The sequence below is a fragment of the Triturus cristatus genome, chromosome 12 (assembly GCF_964204655.1).
Source record: "Triturus cristatus chromosome 12, aTriCri1.1, whole genome shotgun sequence".
NCBI classification, from domain to species: domain Eukaryota; kingdom Metazoa; phylum Chordata; class Amphibia; order Caudata; family Salamandridae; genus Triturus; species Triturus cristatus.
Genome location: NC_140595.1, coordinates 761,193,608 through 761,210,989, shown reverse-complemented (window position 1 = coordinate 761,210,989; position 17,382 = coordinate 761,193,608). Strand labels below are relative to the sequence as shown.

Here is a 17,382-nt window from a genome sequence, read left to right as displayed (position 1 = left end):
TTGTCACGTGAAAATGAAGATAATTTAGTAAAATATTGCCTGTAAAAGCAGCAATGTAGGCCTTATTTGAGGACATTATGGTGAGTTATAGGTCAGCTGATATAAAACTGCTTTAGTATGTATTGGAAGTGTGCAGGTCAAACACCAGTTATGGAATATGATAATGACAGATGATAACATGATTTAACACTGAGAATGTTGACTTTGAATATATCAAAACATCTTTGCAAATATGAACTGTCTATACCGCAGTCAGGATTTTACACTGTGAGACCCTCTTGATTACATATAAATATGTGGGACTATGTCAATAGTGACTAGAAAGACTCTTTTTAGAATACAGAGCTCTTACACTACCTTGTGAGGCAACAACATCACCAGCCCCTTGTGCTTCACTTTAATTTGACCTCACACACCTCCATTCTAGATCAGACTGGAATTTATGTTGAGAAATCAACTTCTAGTACAGAAAGCTAGCCAAGTACATGCACTAAGCACATGCAGCAAAGGAAGGCTCAATGAAGAATCTTATTTGGCTGGAAGTGTAATCAGCAAATAACTCAGTGTCTCAAAATCCTAGGAAGATCAATCTCTTTGAAGCTCCGGAGCTAAAAGGTGAAGGACTGGGCTATTCTAAGGCCCAGCGGTGCCAGGGGACAACACCTGAAACCTTCGTGGGTTACCTGTTCCGGCGTACAAAACACAGAGACACGGGACACTTCCTGCGGCGTCAAAGATCAGCAGTTATTCACTGCAGGGATACAGAAATCGCAAGAAGTACACAACGTGTAGGTTCTGAGAGACTGCTTCGAATTGCACAAGTGGATCGCTCCTTTTATACACATTTTCGTCATTGCTCAGCATGGCGAACAAAAGGTTACAGCTTAGCTCCCATAATAAACTTTAAAAGGTCGCATTCATGTTTTCAGAAACCCGAAACATAATTACAGCAGCATTGCCGGTTCCCAACTGTAAAAGCACATTAAGCACATTCCATTCTGACCGTAACGAATTAGAGGAAAGGACAGAAACAGATGCAAAGGAAAAAGATATGGATGTACAACAGTTTAGAAAACAGTGTAGAGAGCAATAACGGAAACTTAATTGCAGGATCAAAGACTCGTGCCTAATGTATGCACGACTGAAACAATAAACGGCATGGCAAGAAGAGCCTTAAGCGGGGCCATCTGCCTTTACCGTGTCAGCCCCCTCACCATAAAAGACACCTCCAAAGGAACATGTGTCCTCCACGAAAAGCTTGGGAATCCCAGGGTCACGAAGCGGACAGTGTCCGTTCGCTGGCTACTTGAGGGCAAGAGACAAAATGGACGTCGTATCTAAAATGGAACCCAAGGGTTCAGATGGACATACCCAAGAATGAGACGAACCATACATAGTAGCGTAGCGAAAACGCGTACACCCACTAAACTCGTCATTTGCGGTTCGTAGATACCAAACTCGTCCATATTCGAACATACCCAAAATGTCAGTCAGATTCTCACGGAACCTCAGACGCTCCTTTTGCCCTCATGTAGGCAAGCACTAGTCGAGATCAGAATCGATTTCGATATTCATCAGTTGCTGCTGGAACATCAGTCTATTCATCAACGTCTCTTTGGTAACTGATGGCCGTCTTATACACGTTGTAGCACAGAGGCCACACAAGGCCGGACAACACGTGAACAGAAACGTTACAACAACCCCCATGATCATTAGAATCTTCCAACCCCAAGTTGATATTAGGCCCCAAAACCATCCTAGAAGCGTCCAATTACCCTCGTCCACGTGTATGGACTCGGAGATCTTATGCAACTTCGAGATGGCTTGGTAAACAGTTGGAGCGTTGTCAGGAATGAAAATGCAACAGCTCGAATGGATAACTTTGCACACACCACCTCTATCTGCAAGAACAACATCTAGAACCATACGGTTCTGCAACGTCATAAGTCTATCCGCCTGAAGTTCCGCTGTTAAATTACCAAGAGCACTCGCAGTTATGTTAGCAGTCAATTCTACCACACGGGTCAACTGTCTCAGGTTCCTACTATTAACCATAGGTCCCCAAAACGGCAAGAAACCCTTAAAGAAGTCTCCTGCTTCTTGACCCGCAGTATCTTCTTTGCTAACAACGCCTCTCACAACTCTAGTTTTATGATAGTCGGAGGCAACTGTAAAAGTCGGTGGCAAAAGATTCGCAATATAACAGGTTCCCGAGAAGTCACGGGGCAACCATGTATATGCACGCTCATAACATACGAAATAGGTACCCTTGGCAGTCAGGAAAACAGGGGAAGAGAGCATCGGTAGAACGTACGTGTCAGTACAAGCACTGTCCCCAAGCTGGGCTCTCGGATTTCGACCAAGACCTTTCAAGCAGAAATTACCGAGGTGGGGTACGATCCATATTGGGGACGAGCTCTTGAGCTGTCTATCACCCACTGACATACTATACTCAGCCTCACTCAGATCTTTATACGCTTGTATCTCTGCATCTGGAATAAGCGATACATCAAAAATATCTCGATCGAGATCAGCAATCGCTATCGCCAAAGGCTTGTGGTACGGACCAGGACCAAAGTCCGCGGAACGTGGCTCTCGACTGGGGTAGGAATCTAGTGCACTACGGAACATAGTTTGGAATGCTCGAGCTGACCCCTGGGAACTATAAGGAAGAACCAAATACGGAATACCTCTGTCCATGGTATGTGGCATTAACCCACACACCCAACAGTTGGTTGTATTCATTACCAACTGATGCTGATGTAAGAGTTGAACAAAGGAGTTATTCATGAATTCCGCACGTCTAACCTGCTCATGTTGGGGCAGAGGATGAAAGGAATGTGGAGAAACAGTAGTAATGGAACTTAGTTTAGGAGAAAAGGTAGGTGAAACAGAAGGCAATAACGACTGTATCCCAAAATACACTCCGCCCACCAATAGCATAGAAACAGTCAGAAACAGTAGAAATACCTGAAACAAAAAACATTTAGTTCGTACAATCTTATGCAATTTTGATCTTTGCGCCGACATCCTTTCTACTTCCAACAGCTTAGAGAACGCCATCCTCTAAAAACCGTCCGTACGTTCTTGACGCACTTCGTTCTGAGCAGCAATTATCAATCCCCAGGAGTTCCCAGGAATCGACAAAAGGTAACTGACCTAGTATCAGGAACCTGCTAAACAGAAGGAAGTACCCGCACGGCCCTACGGTTAACCCAGATGATAGGTTTTCTTAAACAAACATCCAACTTAATAAAAATCTCTTAGCTGTAAAAAATGCACGTGGAAAGAAACTCAAAAATCAGCTTAATGTTCGTGGCAACAGTAAAGGAAAATATAGAAAAAAATTATTAGTCTTTGTCATGTGAACGAAGAAAATATCGACATCTTCCAGGTCGAGTCTGCTCTTCAAATAATTGTTCAGCTGGTGAAACAATGTTCAATCGATCAGATGACAATTCTGACCTTGAGTTCTCCAAAACTGACGACTCAACAGATGTGTCCGGCTGCAATGAATTGTCTACTACAGGTTGAGCATCGCTAAACGGCACGTAACGTAGAGGAGTCTCAGTTTCCGCTGTCGCAATACCAGTTCTCACCCAATTATCTGTTGGTGAAGGGATCGAAACCTTTTTGGTATGGGTGGCATGCACCCAGTTCTTTCTGCCTTCCAACCGAACTGCAGTCCTTGTTGCCAGCAGCACTTGAAAAGGGCCCACAAATCTTGGCTCCAGATTGCGTTTTCTGCCAAAATTGCGGGTAACAACCCAGTCACCCGGTTGGAGCCGATGTCCAGGACCCTCTGTCTGTGCCGGTAAAGCTTCAAAGACCTGTTGATGAATTAACCTTAGTTTAGCAGTCAGATCATGAAGATAATCAATTAACATTGGATACTCAAGGCTATCAAAGGCCTTAGGCCTCGGGACTCCCCAAATGTTTGCAGGGCGGCCGAACACAATCTCATATGGGCTAAGCCCTTCTCAAGAGTGCACAGTCACCCTGGTTGACAAGAGAGCCAGAGGCAAAGCATCAGGCCATGACAAACCAGTCGTAGCTTGTATTTTTGCAAGTTTCAGTTTCAGAGTACCATTGTACCCTTCAACCAAACCCGCTGCCTGAGGATGATTGGCGCTATGGAATTTCTGTCGAATTCCAAGGCCCTTACACACACTCTGCATCACACTTCCCACGAACTCACTTCCATTATCTGACCACACAATCCGTGGCATTCCATACCGAGGAAAGTATTCCTTCAGTAGGACTTTCGCTGTGGACAAGGCAGTATTATCCTTGAGAGGATAGGCCTCTATCCATCTGGAGAACGCACAAACCACAACCAAAACATACTTCAGATTATTGCATCTCTCCATATGGATGAAGTCCAGCTGGATAACCTCAAAGGGACATGTAGGAGGGGCAAAATGGCCAGGTGGAGTGGGAGTGCCCTTGCCAGGATTGTACATCAAACACACCATACAATTCTTAACCACTCTCTCAGCACATTTAGCGATACCATCATTCTTCCATACAGGAGACAATAGCTTACATATACCTTTCGCGCTAATATGCGACAAGCCGTGAGCCATAGTCACAACGGCTAGCACATATGCATCCGGTAACATCCACCTCTGACATTCTGACAAGTCAACCCAACATCCATAGGTATCTAACTTTCCCATACTTTCTTTCCACTTGGTCTTTTCAGTTTTAGTGGCCTCGTTCTGAATTGCTTTCACGCTCTCAACAGTGTCTTCACACATACCAGTCTCCGTCGGCCACCGCACTGAACTCGTAACATACATTCGAGACGCAAGATTCTTAGCCGTTTCCTTAGCAATCTCATCCGCAAATGCATTACCACGACCAACATCACCCGTAACCTTTCGATGCGCACTACATTTAATGATCGCCACCTGTTTAGGCAATGTAAGTGCATCCAAAAGATCATTCACAAGCTGTCTGTGTTGGATCTTCGTAGCATGCGATGTCATAAATCCTCTCTCTCTCCACAATTGGCCAAAACTATGTGCAACACCAAATGCATACTGACTGTCAGTAAACACATTCACTCGCTTTCCTTTAGACAAGACACACGCTCTCGTTAACGCAATCAATTCTGCCGCTTGCGCTGAATTCTGACTCAATCTCGCAGTTTCCACAACCGTACTCAACGTCACCACAGCATACGCAGTCGTCACATCACCATTCGGCAACTTAAAACATGAACCATCAACATACAAAGTGCCATCGGGGTCTATCAATGGAGTGTTTTTCAGGTCCACACGACCCTTCGTTTCTTCTTCAGTTCGTAAATAACAATCATGTGGTGGTACATCAGTTGATTCCACATTAGTCGGCAACAATGTCGCCGGATTCAGCACATTACAACGCTTGATCTGTATATGACTTGCCAAAAGTGTTAACTCGTAACCGGACAACCTTGCACTCGTCAGATGTTGAGTTTTTGTACGATTCAGGAGAGTGTCAACTGCATGCGGAACCATCACTGTAAGCATATTATCCATGACCAGACCTGCGGATTGTCGAATAGACACCGCAGCTGCCGCTGTCGCCCTCAAGCAACTTAGCAACGCTCTAGCTACCGGGTCTAAGGTCGAGGAAAAATATGCACATGGACGCTGCTTACCACCAAATTGTTGCGTCAAAACACTCAACGCACAACCTTCTCTCTCGTGAACGTATAGTGTAAATGGCTTACTGTAATCAGGAGTACCTAACACAGGAGCCGAAAACAACGCGTCACGCAGTTCAGAAAAACCTTTCTGACATTCTTCCGTCCATGGCAAAGGAGTCGAAACATCCTTGCACGTGAGAGCTATCAATGGCTTCGCTAACAGTGAAAAGTTTGGGATCCACTGTCTGCAGTATGACGTGATACCTAGAAAGGCACGCACATCTCTCTGAGTTGTTGGCACCGTCATTCGAGCAATTGCTGCAATTCTTTCTGGGGTCAACCTTCTTCCCTCCTTTGACAATAAGTGACCGAGATAGGTTACTTCTTGACAACAATATTGCAATTTAGAGGGTGACACCTTGTGATGTAAGTCACATAGATGCTGTAACAGGGATACTGTAGCAGTTTTGCAAATCTGTTCAGTGTCAGCAGCTACCAACAGATCGTCAACGTACTGAATCAAGGCCGCACCAGTCGGTAACACAAACGCATCAAGTTGGCTCTTAAGCGCTTGACTATAGATCGATGGACTCTCACAGTAGCCCTGAGGTGCGCGTTTAAACCTGAAACTGCGACCACCTAACGAGAAACCAAATAGATCTCTGCTTTCCTCAGCAATTGGAATGCTAAAGAAGGCATTCTTCAGATCGATTACCGAGAACCATGATGCAGAAGCTGGAATCAGAGTTAGCAAAGCCGTAATGTCGGGCACTACGGGAAACTGTGGAATCACAATTTTATTTACCTCCCGTAAATCAATGACGAAACGATACACAGGAGGCTTAGATGGATCAGTTTGTTTCAAAATAGGTAACACAGGACTATTACACACGTTACCCCGAGTTTCTTCGATGACATCCTTATCGATCAAATCGTAAATGATCGCTAATAGTGCTCGCTCTCCATCAAGAGAGATACGATACTGGGGAATGCGTGGTAAGCGCACATTTGATTTCAATTGAACAACATAAGGCGGTATATCCAACAGGCCTACATCGTTGGGACCCGTCGCCCACAAAGACTTACGAAGAGACCTCAATTCCGGTGGGAGCTTACCAGTCGACAAATACATAGGAGAGATCACTTTCTGACCCAACGTAAGCTCCACTCCCGCAGGAGAATAGTACAAAGTCGCATATAACCGCTTCAACAAATCCAGGCCCAAAAGATTCTCACCACAACAAGTAGTCAAAAGCAAAGGGGCTTCTAACTCACGAGACACAATTGTAAGGGGCAACGGGCTAGAAACTGGATTGCTAACGGGGGCGCCAGAGAATCCAACGGTAACATTCGTTAAGCCAGACAAAGGCGCGCCAGGGAGTTTCGAATGCATGATGGAGCTTTTCGCTGCACCAGTATCAAACAGAAAAGGCTCAACTACGCCCATTGTGGCAACTGTAACGTAAGGCCCTCTCTGATCAACCGGAACCGATACCACTCCCTTTCTTTGTCTATGGCTGTCCTAATAATGACCGTCAGCAGCAACATCATGCTCGACATAATAGTCGTCCACATGATACTGTGCAGATCTACCAGCCGATAAATCGCGCCGATCAAAGCAATTTTGCGAGTCTGCTGAAGTGGCAAGACACTCATTCTGATTCTGAGTAACACCGCGACCTCTACCACGTGATGCTTGTTGAGGATCACTACGACCTCCTCGAGCCGAAACACCATTGTTTCGGTCACGCAAAACTGGACAATTAAACTTCAGATGACCCTCACCCCTACAATATGCGCATTGATTATACCCCAACATAGTTTGCGGTGTAGAGGAGTCGGTACGCGACTGTGACCTAGAAAACTGCGACTGTAATCGATTTTGCTGTTGCGAGTTATTTTGATTCGAGCGCGGGGAATACGCTTGCTGCAATAAGACCTTAGTTTTAAGATCCTTCGTTTTCTTATCTGCACGTTCGCTTTCTTCTTTCTCTCTATTTTCGTAGTATTGGGCCGTAGCTAATATTTGAGCAGTGGCAGAAACAGCCCACGAACTTTCAGAATTCTTCAATTTGTTGCTTAGTTCAGGCAGCAGATTCGATACAAATTTATCAACAAACAATCGCTGACCTCCCTCAGTGCTCATATCCTGACCACTGTGATTAATGAATGCCTCCTCAAATCTCGTAAAGAAATCGAAGACACTCTTGTCCTTCTTTTGTTTGCACGCAGACAGTTTATCCCAGTTAACTCTTATTGCCGGCATGAGTGTTTTCATAAGTGTAATTATCCTCTGGGGCAGATTCTCAATGAGCTGTTCAGGTTTAGCCCCACCAACTTGCCGTGCATCAGCCGCAGCAAGAGCAGCCCAATCACCGCCTAACTCGGCTACGTGATTCTCTTGGCGTATTTTCGCCTAAATCGGTTGAGGTACTACATTACCGAACAACATGTCAATGTCGGCAAGGTTCATAATAGTAACATCCACTAGTTGGGATAACTCCTTATAATAACCTGCCGGATTTTTGCCGCTTCACCTGCAAAACTTCTGATCGCCTCCAGGGGAGGTGTATCCAAACTCTCTGAAAGTGTGGTGGAATAGCAGGGTTAGCAGCAGCATCACCTGGCATCCACACTGGAGGAACTTCCCGCATAGGGTACTGACCAGATTGTGCCATCCGCTCCTCAGTTTCGTCCTTAAACAATGCTCGAGGTGATACCGTAAATCGAAAAGATAACAAACGCTCTAAAGCATGTCGGACATTACTACCCACAATCATACCACTCGAAAAGTGATTTTGTAGTTCAGTAATCTCGGGCGGTACATTGTCTACCGCATCAGTATCCCACTTTTCTCGCAAAGATTTACACATTTCCTCGTACACAAATCTTTGTGTGGGCTCATTAAACTGAGAAAATGTCTCGAAGACTATACGCGAAGTGTACTTCGCAGGATAACTAATCCATTTACGCGCCAGGTTTACCAACGACTCACGTTCCCTACCATCAGGAATTTGGCTACGCCTCTGAGAGACATCAGAAAGATCGGGCCCAAGTATCGGCCCAAAAAGCGGAGAATAGAGATTAGCGACAGAATTAAATATGCGACTACGAACAGAAGGGGAAGAAGAAGGAAGCACAGGAGTAACTACATCAGGGGTAACCATAGAACTAGTAGAAGTAGTCGAGATAACAGGAGTAGTGGTAACAATAGGCTGAAGAGGTACAGGCAAAGGAGCAATAGGGAAAAGAGCTGGTAGCGGAGGATGAACAATTTGCGGCACAAGAGGATTCGGAAGAACAGGAGGAACAACAGGCTGTCCAGCAGCCACCAAGACAGCAGGTTGGGGAGCAGGAGGAATCACAGGACCCACAGTATCTGGTGCATAGGGAGGTGGTGATTTCAATAGATAAGACAATAAGGAATCCTCGACCGTTTCTTCTCCCGTCTTATCAAGACTAGACGGTAAAACCGGATAACATTTATCCACCGCCATATGATGCAATCTAGCAGAAACTTCCTGCTCCTTCTCATCCTTGTCTCGGTGATACTGTTCTGCATTTCGCATCACCGCAATAACACCTTCTCGCTTATTTTTCTTAGACTGTTTAATTTCTTTCTGCTTGGCCTCTTTACGCCATAACCGAAAGGAATCAAACATGGCTGGCCTAGCCTTCTTTTTAAACAATTTAGTTTCAAGATTATCCAACATTGCAGTTTCGAAACTACCATGTGGTGGCCAACTAAGAACACCATCATTTTTATTATATCGAATCCAATATTCATTATATACGATAGGACCCACTCCATGGCGACTATAGAGCTCATAAATTGGAGTTCCAACTGGAGGTATCGGACATGAATCCTCTAGTCGGGAATCCGTGCTGCAACATTTAAAGAACCCAAACAAAGTACTACGGCCAGGCATCGTGCACACTAACCTAGTTTACAAACTTCAAGGGCTATCGAATTACGATGTCCTCGCAAAAAAATGCAAGACCCTCGGTTTTTGGCAATTGCAATTGTCAAATAAAACCCAACAACTAAGAACCAATGACTAAGAACCACAAATGCAATGGAACCATGCAAACAACCAAGTCTACTTAGGGAGCGACCCACGAATACTTAACTGAAAGAGCAATGGCGTCACCAGGAAGGCCCGTCTATCGTCTCGCCGTACAAAGGACTACGCCAGGCGCCAAAACAGGTCGACAGTCAGGGCATCAGTCCGTCGCAGCCGTCAGGAGGTGGGAATCTTCGCGGGAAAAGTCTTCGGGCCACTTATTTCGACAACTAGATCGATGAAGCGGGGTGCACCTTCCCTCAGAGATTTCACACGAAGTTCCTCACGATCGTCGGGCTTTGGACCGGTACCGCTGATGTCGCCCAACGTTGGGCGCCAACTGAAGGACTGGGCTATTCTAAGGCCCAGCGGTGCCAGGGGACAACACCTGAAACCTTCGTGGGTTACCTGTTCCAGCGTACAAAACACAGAGACAAGGGACACTTCCTGCGGCGTCAAAGATCAGCATTTATTCACTGCAGGGATACAGAAATCGCAAGAAGTACACAACGTGTAGGTTCTGAGAGACTGCTTCGAATTGCACAAGTGGATCGCTCCTTTTATACACATTTTCGTCATTGCTCAGCATGGCGAACAAAAGGTTACAGCTTAGCTCCCATAATAAACTTTAAAAGGTCTCATTCATGTTTTCAGAAACCCGAAACATAATTACAGCAGCATTGCCGGTTCCCAACTGTAAAAGCACATTAAGCACATTCCATTCTGACCGTAACGAATTAGAGGAAAGGACAGAAACAGATGCAAAGGAAAAAGATATGGATGTACAACAGTTTAGAAAACAGTGTAGAGAGCAATAACGGAAACTTAATTGCAGGATCAAAGACTCGTACCTAATGTATGCACGACTGAAACAATAAACGTCATGGCAAGATGAGCCTTAAGCGGGGCCATCTGCCTTTACCGTGTCAGCCCCCTCACCATAAAAGACACCTCCAAAGGAACATGTGTCCTCCACGAAAGCTTGGGAATCCCAGGGTCACGAAGCGGACAGTGTCCGTTCACTGGCTACTTGAGGGCAAGAGACAAAATGGACGTCGTATCTAAAATGGAACCCAAGGGTTCAGATGGACATACCCAAGAATGAGACAAACCATACATAGTAGCGTAGCGAAAACGCGTACACCCACTAAACTCATCATTTGCGGTTCGTAGATAACAAACTCGTCCATATTCGAACATACCCAAAATGTCAGTCAGATTCTCACGGAACCTCAAAGGTGAAGCAGCCCTCTGGGATTTAAATCTCCCCCATTAGCAGTTCACATTAGCTTTAAATGGAGCAGTTCAGAAGAAATCTTTTGAATTAGATCATCATACCCTCAGGATCAGGAAACATGTATACCTTGGTAATAGGAATTTAACTTAAAGAGGAGTGCAAAAATGCATTTTAGATACATTCTCCTTATACTACAAAGCTAAGTTCTCTCTTATTTACATGGGAATTTTCTACTCATTAGATCTTCACCCTCCATGGGGGAGTTGCCCCATCAGTAATAACTGCCATTTTTGTGCTGTGTTCCAGGAGTCTCTACCGCATCTGCTCTGTATCTGTCCAGTCCTAACCAATGACTGCAGAAGGTTTCCTCATCATTTCCTGAATAAACAAGGGACATGAACAATATAGGCAGCAGTTGACTTCCTCCTGAACGATCTTTATCCCCAAGTAATTGCTGGCCTGATAAAAGTTCTGAACAGAGCGGATAAACTGTTAAGGATATCAGTCTCAAACCCGATTCCCTCAGGGTCATTGGGCAAGAGCCTAAAGTGTGTATGTAGCATGAATTATGTCCTAACGTGCTCAGAATGTGCAAGCCACAAACCTGTTAGCCAACGAGAAACCAGTTTGGGCAGGCTGCTAGGTGAATTCTTTAAATACAATGTGGTTATAAGTTGCGTCTTTCCACCAATGCTTGCTGTTCCCGCACCAAATCTTGCCTATCCTAGCCATCTAGTTTTCTGTTGCCTGACGCTTGATGTATATAATGGCCTTTTTAGGTCTCGCCTTGGCGCATTCGCTGTCTCAGCGAGACCTACAGTAATCTCTATATGTTGGCAAGCAGCCGGTAGTTTCTCCGGCTGCTTGCCATTGGCTTAGTGTTGGCTTAGTGTTTCTCACCTTGTTTTTCAGTGGCCCAACTGACGTCCGTGTAGTCCGGAAGCAGCGGCCACCAACTACAGTTTTAGTCGGCACTGTGCGGACTTTTTCTTTATTGGCTTAGTGTTGGCTTAGTGTTTTTCACCTTGTTTTTCAGTGGCCCAACTGACTTCCGTGTAGTCCGGAAGCAGCGGCCACCAACTACAGTTTTAGTCCGCACCGTTCGGACTTTTTCTTTGTCTTGCTCATCGCTGACTGACCTAAACATGGCAGCGGCGCATGCGCAAGGAGCCGGTGTGCGCGAGGGGTGGGCAGCGCATGCTGCTTGTTTCGTTTCCTGCTTCCTGCTCCTAGCAAGCTCTATGGTCACCAACGCTCGCTGTTTGTGAGTAGAGCTTTGGGCACCAGCGCTTATGCTGAATGGCAGGTCAAACTACGCACAATCCGTCATGCTCACCCTTCTGAATGAAAGGCAGCTACCGTTGAATAAATAAACACTGATCGTGTCTCCCAGCTGTTTCACATGCAGACCCCACAGAGGGCAGTGCTTCGACGCGCACCCTCCGAGCTTTGTAACACTCACTTGCAGCCTCCGACTCTGTACATCTCCAGAGCCATACACCTATTCCTATGTGTACCTCTCCTCTGTTCCGGCCACACGCTTTCTCAGCGTACTGAAACTCCCCTGGATGTCTAGCTCCTCTTTACTCCTCTTGGCGCTATGTCATATGCTACAGGAGCAGGCGCAGTGCTGTGAGGTGAACAAGGGAGGGCACCTCATTTCCTCACAGCTGTGATCGGTAGCAATCTGAGTATGTCAGGCATGTGAGGAGGGGCACGAGCACCAAAAAATACAATAATTCTGTTTTAAATGCAAGCCTACAGCTGTTCCACAACTACAACGTGTAAACAACATCGGTAGTCATAGGCGCACTGTAGACACATTCTGTAGTGTGCACACCACGCACACACTTGACACGTACTGTAGTGTACACACCACACACACACTTGACACGTACTGTAATGTACAAACTATGCACAATCCGTCACGATCAGTCTTTTGAATGAAAGGCAGCTACCGTTGAATAAATAAACACTGATCGTGTCTCCGAAGTCTGGGCTCGGCATTACTCACAGTGAGGACTCTAGAATCTTCCTTTCAGAAACTGTTGCTATGCTCGAAACTGCATTAAAGGTTTGCAAGATTTGGCTCCCTCTAACCCACGGCTCTTACCTTCATTAGGTACACCTTATGTGTTGTGTGCCGTTCCTATTGTACCCTTCACACTTTGTAGCACACAGTGTAGACAAGGGTATTCATAGACAAGTGTAGACACTTTCTAAACAAAAGGGGTCATATGCGTTTCGGCAAAGTGGCAAACCCTCTGCAAGGGTTAACTGGTCAGCTTTCAGTTGACGATTGCTGCATTCAGGTGTTAAACTGGTACTAATCAGGTGCGGCTTTGCTCATACACTATTAGTAGTTGTTTAACTGTCAAAAAAACTGAAATATTACTGCTACATATTGTGCCACATTATGTTACATATTCAACTTTCCTAGCTGCATAATTATGTCAACCCTATTCTTCAATGCCACTTAATTCTAGTGGCCGTGCTATAGTGCTTTATAGTGTTTAATTAGCTGATGTAAGAAATGCCAATAGCTTAAACTCGCGTAAATGCGAGACATATTGCATTGCAAATGCTTGTTTTAGTTCTGCCACTGTGATTATCCTGCACTTTTTAGCACACTGCACTTTTACATCTTTGCAATTTAAGAACAAATTCCGAGCCGCTGACCAATTTTGGTCTCTGATATGTACTTATAGTATTTTGAATTGTTATCCTCTCTTTTTCATTCTGTGCAAATGTTGATTCTCCGTCTCCCCTGGGCCAGTGTGGTGTTTCGCTGGGCAGCTAGAGGCATAGCCACATGGGTGTAATAATGAGCCAGACACTGGGGTTATGTTAGTGGCCAGAACAATACTGGAACCACACCCAGAGCTCCAGGCTCTTCATTTACGTATCCCACGCTGGCTTGGCATACGCCAGTCCAGCCCACCATCACTGAAGTTCATGGGTTCTTTACTAGGCTCTCCCCTACATCACAGGGATGGGTGTTCTCTCTCATACATCAGCAACACTACATTCCCCCTTTACTAGGAAATGATAACAATTAACCAAATCTTCAACAAGACGAAAATTGAACAATAGGACACACTTTGAGTTCCCAGGTTACTGTCCATAACAATACAATGTTTATGGTTCAGTCTTACTTGGTTGCAGGACACCACAGCATTTTTTCACAGCAAATGGCTCAGCTGTGTTCTGGGATTAGCAGGGCACAAAGTCTTTGTATCTCTTGGAAGGCTCTGGGTGTGACCACAACTCATACTGACCTTGGCTGCTTCGCACTGAGGGTGTCGACGACGACACTGGTGGCTCATTGTTCTTACTGGTCAGGTATGGCTTACTCTGTCTGATTCTTGCATACCATTGTAATTTTACAGCTAAAAGTTAAGATATTTTGCCAGCCACTGATTTTGCGCACTATGCTATGCAAAACAGGTGTTTTAACCACTTATGAATTATTTGCGGCATTTACGACGTCACCTGTTTTTTTTTTCTTTTCTTATTGCTTTGTTCTTATTTTCACAATATTTTCTATATTGCCGTTCCATTGATGGACTTGACTGTGTAAATAAAGTATTTATTTAAACTTGAACTAGGAACCTGGCCCTTGTGTGTTCTCTTTGAAAGTTTGAAGGAGGGGTAAGAAGGAAAGTGTATTATCAGTTTAGGATGATGTGAGTTCTTCCCAAGTAAAAAAATCTATCATCCTGCCAAATTAAACACACAAGTTCAGTGCCTGAACCTGGGCTTAACCCCCAGTATCTAGGACACAGAGCAGACAGGCTTAACTTAAAGAAAAGCGTGTAAAGTATGTAGCGGTACCAAACAATTGAAAGTCAAAAAACAACACAATCAAAAAAGCAACTTTTTCTAAAAAGCAAGAAAACTGTAATAAGACAAATTACACAAATAGTATCAAAATCCAATAAGTTGTAAATGTGCTCAGAAAAATTAAAGCACCAATAAGAATGACTGTCCATGGTTGACTGGGTACCAGACACAATTTAGAGCTGATCGCAGTGTAACGGAGACTGGATACACCAGCGGGTCATCACAATCAAAGTTTTTACTTTCTGTGTTATTTACTGACTCAGGAGATTTAATACTTCAGTAAGACAAGATTTTAGGCTGTAGTCAAAGAAGTCCCCTCAAAATCACACAGCCTTTGGACGAGGACCCATCTAAGCCAATAAATTTGGCTGGAAAAGCTCTGGGCAGGAAGGTTTCATGGCCACTAAAGCCCTCTTGTTCAATCAATCAATCAAAAGTTATTTGGAGATCCCGACTTGTCACCCTGGGGTGGTCTCCAGGCACTGTGCTACAGGTTTCAGTCAAAGAGCCAGGTCTTTAGTTCCTTCCTGAAGTGGTTCAGGGAGTGAGAAGTTGTGTTCCAGGCTTTGGCTGCAAGCCGCAAGAAGGAGCGCCCTCCAGTGTGGCTGTGGCAGATGCGTGAGGGTGCGGAGTGAAGGTTTCTGAATGGTTGGTGGAAGGTCAGGTGAAGGTTCATGAAGTGTAGTCCTAGGTTATGGCATTGTAGGCATGGGTCAAGATCTTGAACTGGCATCTTTTCTGGACAGGGAGCCAGTCGAGGTCTTTTAGGTGTTGGTTTATGCGTGTCATTATGGGCAGGTTGAGGATCAGCCTACCTGCTGTGTTCTGGATTGTCTGGAATCGTATCATGAGTTTGAAGGTTGTGCAGGCATAGAGTGCGTTCCCATAGTCAAGTTGGCTAGTGATGAGAAGCTGCGTCACAGTTTTCTTGGTGCTGATGGGGAGCCAACTGAGGCAACGGTGTTTGACTGGCATTTCATGGAGAGTTTGCTGTCTAGTACAATGCCAATATTGTGGGTGTGGTCTTTCGGTGTGGGGTGGAACCAAGTTCAAGGGGCTACCAGAAGTCGTTCAAGAGGGCTGTGTGTCTGCCGAAGATGAGGACTTCCGTCTTGTCCGTGTTCAGTTTCAGACAGTTGCTCTCATCCATGTTGCAACGTTTATCATTAGGCCTGGGCTAAATTTCCGTTCCTCTCTCGCGGAAATTGCGATAATTTGACATTTTCGCGTTCCACGGAGAGTGCGAAAATGTAAAAATTTCCGCATTCCGCAGTTTAGCGATAATTTGTTTCTTGCTCGCGCTGTAAAATATTACATTCTCGCACGCGCGCGATCGCCTTACCTGAATCCCCGCGTTTCCCGACCCGGTCGCGTTCTCCACGAGATGTTGGATTGTTGGTAGCCATTTTGCGCTGTCTCGCAACAGTTTGCGATCGCATTGTCGCGCGATCACGTCATTTGTCACGCGATCACGTCATTCTTCTCGCAATCATGCACCGCGCGTGTATGAGAAGATTGAGATCTCGAACACGTCATTCTACACCGCGAGCGACAGGGTGAGGACGCGGGCACGTCTAATCGAACGCGAAAAGGAGAAAGAGACCCCGAACACATCATATCCAACGCAACAGGGAGCAAGAGAACGCGATCATGTCATTTTCGACACGCCATCGACATCCGGCGGAAGTAATGTGAAGCTCGAGAACTCGAACATGTAAAATTTTCAATTTGGAGAGGAATATCAGCTCTAGCAGCATGAAACCTTCTGCAAATGCTGATTTTGGATGAAAACAACTCCTCACATTGACATTTGGCTGTCCTTTTTTGTGCAAGGAGTCCCTTTTTAAAAAGGTGGGGAGAGGGAGGAAGTGACACAGAATCTCCAACTTCCTGTTCCTGTCCATCAGGCTCCTCCCAGTGCTTTGTCCATCTCCTGCTCATTCTGCCTTTGGATTTGGAGCTGGAAAGATCACTCTTTTTGTCTGCTGCATCATTGCAATTGGATTTGAGGATTTTTGGAATAGGATATTTTACAAGTAAGGGGTTATTGTGTCTGTTTGATTGTGGGCATTTCAGTTGTTGTAACTACAATTAATTTTTGATAACTATCATCATTCCTTTTTTTTAAAAATGTTGTGGGTAGTAGTAGTAGGCCCGAGCTAGTCATGGCCATGGCCTCATGGGTGTGTGCATGATGAAGCAACTGTTCCTTTTGGTGTTTTTTGAATGTATTTCATTTTCAAGCATCATTTAGGGCATGGATGGCATTGGATTGAGTTGGGGAAGTGTGTTTTTTTGAGGTGGCCTTTCTGATGTTGTTGGGCCTGGCCATGTGGCTGGTGGCCATTTTGAAGCCTAGGCCTGCAAGCTTGCCTGGCCTTGTCTGCCAACAGGCCTGCTTTCATCCACTAGGATCAGAGCAGGTAGCCACAGCTTTATTAATCAAGTGTTTTCTGTGTGGTCTGTTGAATTTAGACTTCATTTAGGGCATGGATGGCATTGGATTGAGTTGGGGAAGTGTGCTTTTTGGGGGTGGCCTTTCTGATGTTGGTTGTCTTAAAGACATACTTTTGTTGTATGTGTCTAGTCACTGGTGTGTTGTT

General features: G+C 45.2%; 1 protein-coding gene across 1 annotated transcript in view; it reads right to left on the bottom strand.

The window, feature by feature from the left end:
- The window catches only part of LOC146782742 (extracellular calcium-sensing receptor-like), a 175,678-nt gene that overhangs the window by 107,085 nt on the left and 51,211 nt on the right, over positions 1 to 17,382 (bottom strand). The gene's annotated exons all lie outside the window — the stretch shown is intronic.